Source organism: Geospiza fortis, unplaced genomic scaffold, assembly GCF_000277835.1.
Source record: "Geospiza fortis unplaced genomic scaffold, GeoFor_1.0 scaffold32, whole genome shotgun sequence".
Classification (NCBI taxonomy): domain Eukaryota; kingdom Metazoa; phylum Chordata; class Aves; order Passeriformes; family Thraupidae; genus Geospiza; species Geospiza fortis.
Window position 1 is genome coordinate 1,663,137 of NW_005054428.1, and position 9,180 is coordinate 1,672,316.

Genomic DNA, 9,180 nt, shown 5'->3' on the forward strand with positions numbered 1-9,180 from the left:
CCCTGTCCCAATGTCCAGCCTGGCCTTGGGCACTGCCAGGGCTCCAGGGGCAGCCACAGCTGCTCTGGGCACCCTGGCACAGCCCAAACCTCTCGAACCAGGCCTTGCCAGGCTACAAACCCCCTGTGGCAAATGGCACTGGGGGCACCTGGAACCAGCCAGGAAATCATTCTTTCCTTTCCTTTCTCCATTTGCTGCAATGGGCTTTGGTGCTGGTTTCCATCCTTGATTCAGGAATGGGAATGCCAGAGTGCTTTGGGTGGGAAGGGATCTTCAATGGCAGCTCATTGCAGCCCAGGGACAGCTCCCACTGTGCCAGGTGCTGCCAGCCCCAATGCCCAGCCTGGCCTTGGGCACTGCCAGGGCTCCAGGGGCAGCCACAGCTGCTCTGGCAATTCCAGCCCAGCCCCTGCCCACCCTGCCAGGGAACAATTCCCAATTGCCAAGATCCCATCCAGCCCTGCCCTCTGGCACTGGGAGCCATTCCCTGGCTCCTGTCCCTCCATCCTTGTCCCCAGTCCCTCTGCAGCTCTCCTGGAGCCCCTTCAGGGCTCTCAGCTCTCCCTGGAGCCTCCTTTGCCCCAGGCTGTGCTGCTGCTCCCCACTGGGTTCTGCCATCCTGGGGGACAAACCCAGACAGGGCAATTCCCCCTGATCGCACTCCTGGAATTGTGGGATCACTGAATACCCCAAGCTGGACACTTGGAGTGCCTGGCTCTGCCCTCCCACCCATGTGGTTTTTCAGTGAGATTCACACCTTCATCAGCTGGAGAAAGGGAAATTTTCAATCTCTTTCAAATCTTCCCCTTGGTGCTTTTGCTGCTTCCAAAAATCCATGCTCAGAAGGGGAGCAGTGGTAAAGGATTCCTAAAAAACCCCTGGCTCAGGGGGTTCCAGGTTTCTGGGGTGTTTGAGAGCCACCTGAGAGCACCTGAGGAATGATGTTCATTCTGGGAATGGCAGCAGCCCAACGAGCCCTTCCATAATGCCATATCTGTCCCTCTGTAATTGCACACTCTGTCCTGAGCCTCAGCCCTGGAAATGGGGAAGAACAGCCTGAAAGTTCCCTCTGTGCCCCAGCACCCTCCCCATGGCTCTGAAATCGAGCCCTGAGCTGGAGGTGAGGAGGGACAAGAGAGGAACCTCAGGAACGTCACCCTGCATGTTGGGAGTGGACTGGGTGCCAAAACATCATTAATTGCTGCCATGTCAGAAATTAAATTCCAGCCTCTGCAGCGCTGGTGGGGGGGGTCTCTGCAGAGCTCCATTAGCTCCATTCACCTTTCTCTTCCAAGACAGTTCCAGCACTAATTGAGCAGAATTCAACCCAGCTTCCCCTCCTGGTAATGTGGGTTCAGAGCTCATAATTGACCTGCTCTGCTGGCAGGGCAGGGAGCTCCAGCAGCCACTGCCTGACTGCAGCCAGGATTTACAGAGATTTCAGCCTGTGAAGGAAAATTTGAGGAGCTTTCTGTGCTGAGTTGAAAGTGTGAAATAATAATATATATATATATCTGAAAGGAAAAAAAAAATCCAAGGAAGTCTTTGAAACATGTGAGCAGAGTCAGGGGAGGAAGCCCAGAACTTCCAGGCTGGTGGCACAATGCAGCTTTGGGGAGGAGGTTTTGGGTTGGGATCTCCTGGTGGAGTGACCAAGTGTCTTGGTTTGAACAGCCAGGTGTCTGCTGAGGAAGGCAGGAGCCTCCCCTGAAATGGAAAATGCAAACCCCCCTCCCTCTGAAATAAAATTATATATTATAAATTTGAAATTAAGGGGCTCTCAGGCAAAGATATGGAAGCAGGAATAACAGTTCTGTACTAGGGAAATTAAAAATACCAATGCAACAGTGCAAACAAAGCCTGCCAGAGTGAGAGCAGGCCCTGGCACGCTGTGGCTCAGGGGGTGGCACAGCCCCATCCCATGGGGGCTCAGCCCTCCTGCAGTGCCAGCTGTGCTGCTGCTGGAGCAGGGATCCTGCACAAGGGGGGAGTTTTCCTCTGCAGCTCCAGGGCTGCTGCAGATGGGCCTGGGCTCCCTCTGGCAATGCAGGGCAGCAGAAAGCTGCTCCTCTGGCAATGCAGGGGGCAAAGGCTGCTGTGCTGCTCCGGGCTCAGATTGGATCCAGGTAGGAATGCTTGGCTCCTCCCCTGGGCGCAGCATCTCCCCATGGGATGCTGGAATTGGATCAGCCCTGCAGGGACACTCAGTGGCCATGGCCAGCAGAGATCTCCTGGAGGGAGGATTGGCTGTGGGAGAGATCAAGAAAACTGCCCCAAGAACAGCAGAGAACTGCCCCAGCTCTGACAGGTGGGGATTGAACACACAGCCCCAGACACTTCTTGCATTTCCAACCTAAGACACCAAAGAATTTTTGCATGGGACAGAGGCACCAGAACAGAATTTCCATTCTTAAATCCCAGTGGGGCACAGACTGGGTTCCAGCAGACTGATGTGTACTGGTGTGGACTGGAGTCCAGGGGATCCAACAGTGGAGGCTGTGCCTCATTTTTCCGCACTCTCAGTGCTGTTCTCAGAAATCTCCATCCCCATTCCCATTTCCTGTTGCCACGTTCTATTTTTCAGGAATCGACCCCCAAATGGCAAATTCAGATTCTTCCAGCAGCTTCAGCAGCCCTGAGTGCACACAAAAAATTAAAAATCAGAGAAAAATCTCTTCTCATGCTGAGGGAGTTTATCAGGGGCTGTGCTGGGGGTTATGAGAACTCCTTTAGCCCCTAACGAGATGCAAGGTTGTGTTGTTTGCAGGATAACCAGAATAAAAACCTCGATCAACAGTGGGGCTGGGAGAGCTGGGATCTTCCTTGAGGAATGTTCACTTTCAGATTGTCAAAGCTCAGTTTGGGAGGATGTCAGGCAGATCTTGTCCCCATCAGGAATGTCCTGCCCAGTGCTCGGGCTGTTCTAGGGGCAGTGTCACAGACATGTTTTATGAAAAATTGTTTTGCTGGGATTTTTCCTCCTGAGAAGCTGAGAGGCCTCAGAAACGAAATGCAAACAATGGTTATCTGCTGCTGTGGAATGCAACAGGTGCATCTGTGATTGGTCTCATGTGGTTGTTTTTGATTAATGGCCAATCACAGTCCAGCTGTCTCGGACTCTCTGGTCAGTCACAAGATTTTATTATCATTCCTTTCCATTCCTTGCTGGCCTTCTGATGAAATCCTTTCTTCTATTCTTTTAATATAGTTTTAATATATCATTTTCTTTTAATATATCATATATCATAAAACCAGCCCCAGCGCTGGGTTTAGGATTTCCTGCCAGCTTAGGGTTTGCTGCAACGCCTTGGCTCAGGGCATGAGAGGGGTTTTGATACCTCCCCTTCAATGTGCTTATTTGAATTTATTTTTGTGTGTGGCCCGAAGCCTCCATCTCCTAAATTTCTAAGTTATCACATCGTGTTTGGAAGGGATTTTTGATGTGTTTCCTTGTCGAAAATGTTTGGGATTTTTTTTTTCCTGTGGCATTCCGTAGTGAATGATGCACAACCAGAATGTGCAAAATTTTCTATATATTTATTTTCTATATATTTTTATACTTTATATAAAAAAATTTTTTATATAAATTATAAAAAATTATTATATATATTTATATTATAGATGTATATATAATATATTATTACTGTTATTATTATTATTACTATTATTAGTATTATTACTATTATTATTATTATATTTATTTATTTATAAATAATATAAATAAAACCACAGTGAGGGTGGCCAGGTGACACTTCCAGGGGTGTGAAATAATTCCTTGTGCCCTCACATCCTGTTACAAACACAGGGTTGGGCTGTTTCTCCAGGAACTGACAGAACCAGAGCACACAGCCTCGAGCTGCCCCAAGGGAAATACAGGGTGGATATCAGGAAAAGGATTTTTACAGAAAGGGTGATAAAGTTCTGGAATGTTCTGCCCGGGGAGGTGGTGGAGTCCCCATCCCTGGGTGTGTTTAACAAAGCCTGGATGTGGCACTGGGTGCCAGGGTTGAGTTGAGGTGCTGGGGCTGGGCTGGACTTGATGGTCTTGAAGGTCTCTTCCAACCCAGTGATTCTGGGAATTCTGTGAATTCTGTGATTCTGTAATTCCTTCCTCTCCAGCTGGGAATTCACCCCCTCTCCCTCTGCAGCCAGCAGAGTGAAAAATCCCCGTTCCAGGCCGTGATTCACCTCCTTGAGATGAGGATCTTGCACTGAAGTGAATCCACTCCAGAGCTTCCTGCTCCAAAGGAGGCGTGAAGGAATTCTCCTGGAGGAGCGCGGGTGGGATCGGTTCCGGTCGGGAAGCACGGGACAGGCTCTGGGGTGTTTTCATTGGGAATGACTCGGCCTGGGCTGCCAAGAACAGCAAATTGGGAGGAGGTTCCAGGGCTTAAGCCCCCCCAACCCCTCTTTGCTCCGGATTTCAAAGGATTCCTTTGTGCCATGGGGCCGCTGGGGGGATTCCAGGCAGGGAGGAGGAATTCCGGGAGGCTCTGAGGGTTCCTGGAGTTTGGAGAGTCAGTGGCAGGTGAGGGATGGGAGCTGGTGCCACACAGGACTGTCCCATTCTGCTGTCCCTGCCCTGTCACTTCCCCCTTCTCAGAATTCCAAATCCTTAAAGCTGGAATTTCCAATCCTTCTGGTTGGAAAAGCTGTCCAAGATCCAAGTCCAACCATCTCCTTCAGATTGGAATTTCCAACCTTTGAAGCTGGAAAAGCCCTCCAAGGTCAAGTCCAATCATTTCCTTGTCCACACTGGAAAAGCTCTCCGAGATTACGTCCAACCATCTCCTTCAGGCTGGAATTTCCAGGCTTAAAGGCTGGAAAAGCTCTCCGAGATAAAATTCAACCATCTTCTCCAGGTTGGAATTTCCAGGCTTAAAGGCTGGAAAAGCTCTCCGAGATAAAATTCAACCATCTTCTCCAGGTTGGAATTTCCAGGCTTAAAGGCTGGAAAAGCTCTCCGAGATAAAATTCAACCATCTTCTCCAGGTTGGAATTTCCAGGCTTAAAGGCTGGAAAAGCTCTCCGAGATAAAATTCAACCATCTTCTCCAGGTTGGAATTTCCAGGCTTAAAGGCTGGAAAAGCTCTCCGAGATAAAATTCAACCATCTTCTCCAGGTTGGAATTTCCAGGCTTAAAGGCTGGAAAAGCTCTCCGAGATAAAATTCAACCATCTTCTCCAGGTTGGAATTTCCAGGCTTAAAGGCTGGAAAAGCTCTCCGAGATAAAATTCAACCATCTTCTCCAGGTTGGAATTTCCAGGCTTAAAGGCTGGAAAAGCTCTCCGAGATAAAATTCAACCATCTTCTCCAGGTTGGAATTTCCAGGCTTAAAGGCTGGAAAAGCTCTCCGAGATAAAATTCAACCATCTTCTCCAGGTTGGAATTTCCAGGCTTAAAGGCTGGAAAAGCTCTCCGAGATAAAATTCAACCATCTTCTCCAGGTTGGAATTTCCAGGCTTAAAGGCTGGAAAAGCTCTCCGAGATAAAATTCAACCATCTTCTCCAGGTTGGAATTTCCAGGCTTAAAGGCTGGAAAAGCTCTCCGAGATAAAATTCAACCATCTTCTCCAGGTTGGAATTTCCAGGCTTAAAGGCTGGAAAAGCTCTCCGAGATAAAATTCAACCATCTTCTCCAGGTTGGAATTTCCAGGCTTAAAGGCTGGAAAAGCTCTCCGAGATAAAATTCAACCATCTTCTCCAGGTTGGAATTTCCAGGCTTAAAGGCTGGAAAAGCTCTCCGAGATAAAATTCAACCATCTTCTCCAGGTTGGAATTTCCAGTCCTTGAGGTTGGAAAAACCCTCCAAGGTCAAATCCAACCATCTTCTCCAGGCTGGAATTTCCAACCTTTAAGGCTGGAAAAGCTCTTCGAGATCCAAGTCCAACCATCTCCTCCTCCAGGTTGGAATTTCCAGTCCTTGAGGTTGGAAAACCCCTCCAAGGCCAAGTCCAACCCACCCCCAGCACCACCACCATGGTCAGCAATTCTATTTTTCTTAGTTTATTTTAAAGCTTTTACTGAATTTCGGACTTTGGGCCAAGTGTTTCTGAGCCAGCTTAGTTTGCTTAGGCCCAGCTTGGTGTAAAATTACAGTTGTTGCCTGAATGATGCATTTTCCCTCTTTTTCTCGTGTTTTTTGGCAATTTTAGGGTGTTTTGAAGCGGTTTAAGGATGTTTTAAGGCAGCTTCAGGGTATTTTTAGCCAGTTTTAGGGTTTTTTCAGGTGGCTTTAGGTTGTTTTAAGGCAGTTTCAGGGTATTTTGAGCCAGTTTTAGGCTGGTTTGAGGCAGTTTTGGGGTGATTTTAGGCAGTTTGAGGGCGTTTTTAGTGGTTTTAGGCAGTTTTAGGGCATCTTGAGGCAGTTTTGAACTGTTTTTGAGGCAGTGTTAAGGTGATTTCAGGCAGTTTTAGAGCATTTTTAAGTCAGTTTCAGGCTCTTTTGAGGGGGCTTTAGGCAGTTTTATGGCAGTTTTAGGGTGTTTTGAGGCACTTTTAGGATATTTTTAGTGGTTTTAGGCAGTTTTGGGGTGGCTTTAGGCAATTTGAGGGTGTTTTTAGTGTAGTTAGGCAGTTTTGGGGTGGTTTTGGGCAGTTTGAGGGTGTTTTAAGGCAGTTTTAGGGTGATTTCAGGCAGTTTTAAGTTTTCTTTTTGCATATTTCAGGAGTTTTGAGGCGGTTTTAGGGAATCCATCAACGTTTTGGCCCTTCAAGAATTAAGAGCCGGAATTCCCAGCCCCATCCAGGCCTTGCGCTCCCCATCCAATGGTGCAGCCCCAGTCAGGCTGAATTTTGGGATGAATCCTGTGATGATTTCTGATGATTTATCCAACACTTCCCGTGTCATTTGGTATTTTCCTCCTTCCTGGGCCCTGTGCACCATGAAGGGCCCCATTCCAAGGAATCCGGGGATAAATTCCAGCTGGGAGTCACTCCCTGGGAATGAATGGGCAAATTGTTGGGAAAATTTCCTGTTTGTCTGTGTCCACCTGGATGAGACTGGGGGAGTCGGCCCAGTGGTCTGGGTGACCAGAGGGGAATATTGAAAATATTTAAAAATATATAAAAATAATAAACTGAGCGGTCAGTTCAGCTGGGGCAATGGAAAAATCCTGGTGTGAGGAGAGGGGAAAAAGGGAAGGGAAGGGAAGGGAAGGGAAGGAAAGGAAAGGAAAGGAAAGGAAAGGAAAGGAAAGGAAAGGAAAGGAAAGGAAAGGAAAGGAAAGGAAAGGAAAGGAAAGGAAAGGAAAGGAAAGGAAAGGAAAGGAAAGGAAAGGAAAGGAAAGGAAAGGAAAGGAAAGGAAAGGAAAGGAAAGGAAAGGAAAGGAAAGGAAAGGAAAGGAAAGGAAAGGAAAGGAAAGGAAAGGAAAGGAAAGGCTGGCGTGTACTGGAAGGTGTCTGTGTCCCTTCCCCGGTGCAAACAGGGCTGGCACAGTCAGCCCAAGCTGAGAGCCCTGCCACTGCTCTCTCCTGCTCCCTGGGATTTCCCAAGCTGGATTAGGGCTGGGAAGCTGCTCAGCTTTATAAACCCACTAAGAATGGGATAAGAGGCTGCTCCAAGCCCTGTAAGCGCTGACTGCAGCAGTGAAAAACATCACCTGGGGCCCTTCACCCACAGGTGAACTCCCGTATTTCCAGCTGAGCCTGGGCCGTGCTGGGCAGCCCGGGAGGCAGGCAGGGACCTGGGGGACCTTGCAGGACCTGGCGGACCTTGCAGGACCTGGGTGACCCTGGACAGGTGCTGGGTGACCCTGGGCAGGACCCAGATGACCCTGGCAGGACCTGGGTGACCCTGGCAGGACCTGAGTGACCCAGGCAGGACGTGGGTGACCCTGGCAGGACCCAGATGACCCTGCCAGGACCTGGGTGACTGTCCCCTGGCAGGACCCAGATGACCCTGGCAGGCCTGGGTGACACTGTCCCCTGTCAGGACCTGGGTGGTGCTGTCAGGACCTGGATGACCCTGTCCCCCTCAGGAGCTGGGTGGCTGTGGCAGGGCTGGGTGGCCCTGTCCCCTGTCAGGACCTGTGGCCCTGTCCCCTGTCAGGACCTGGGTGGCCCTGTCCCCTGTCAGCACCTGGGTGGCGCTGTCAGGACCTGGGTGGCGCTGTCCCCTGTCAGGACCTGTGGCCCTGTCCCCTGTCAGGACCTGGCAGGGACAGCCCGAGGCAGGGGGCACAGCCAGCCTGGCTCTCCAATCCCCAGTTCTCCCAGCTCCATCCCCGAGCTCTCACCCCCTGGGATTACTCCGACTTGGCCGCAGCCTCAGCTCCCAACATATTGTTTGACAAATATCAATTCTGAAGGGGCAAAAAAAAAAAAAAAAAAAAAATTAATGAAATGATTTCTCAGAGACGGAGTTTCAGATTTAACATCGAGCAGATGCTCTGGCTAAAATTAGCATAATGATTCCTCGTGCCTGCCACTTCCCAGGCCATGTGGCTTCCATGGGAGCCTTGGAATATGAACCCAACTTTGCAGGGATTTTTTGGGATCATTGAAGACTCTCCCTCGTGGTTCTGAGATGTTTATTGAGCGCAGGGAGCTTTGGAGTTAAGGAATTTTGCAGATGTGGGAAGTGGGATGCAGAAATCCTGCACTGTCTGACGGATGGAGGGTCCTGGGCAGCCAAAGAGCACTACCATTAATTAGGGGTATTAATTACACTTTGTTTGCCTAATTGCTGATGGATGGCTGAAAAGGTGCTTGGGCTTCTGGGCCAGGACTATTCCAAATGAGCCCAGCTCAGGAAAGGGGCCAGGAGGGATTCACAGGAGCAGGGGGAGCTCAGGGGCTGTGGGTGAGCCTGGAACTCCTGAAGGTTCCCATTTCCCACTCAGAGATCAACAGCTCGGGCTGTAAAAGGTTAAATTCATCTGAAATGTGGTGAATTCACAGGTTTCTGCTGCTCCAGATTTCCCAAGGGGAGGGTGACGTGGGAAGAACATTCCCTGTCCCCCTTCGGTCAGGAGTGGCAGTGCTCAGGCTTGGGCTGTGGGGCTTTAAAGTGACAAAAATCTTCATGGAATGGTTTGGGTGGGAAGGAACTTAAATCTCATCCAGTGCCATGGCAGGGACAGCTCCCACTGTGCCAGGTGCTCCAGCCTGGCCTTGGGCACTGCCAGGGCTCCAGGGGCAGCCACAGCTGCTCTGGGCACTCCAGCCCCGCCCCAACAC

The 9,180-nt window shown here is 49.8% G+C and overlaps 1 protein-coding gene across 1 annotated transcript in view; it reads left to right on the forward strand.

Moving 5' to 3' along the window:
• HIVEP3 (HIVEP zinc finger 3) overlaps nt 1-9,180 on the forward strand; it is a 305,383-nt gene that overhangs the window by 151,038 nt on the left and 145,165 nt on the right.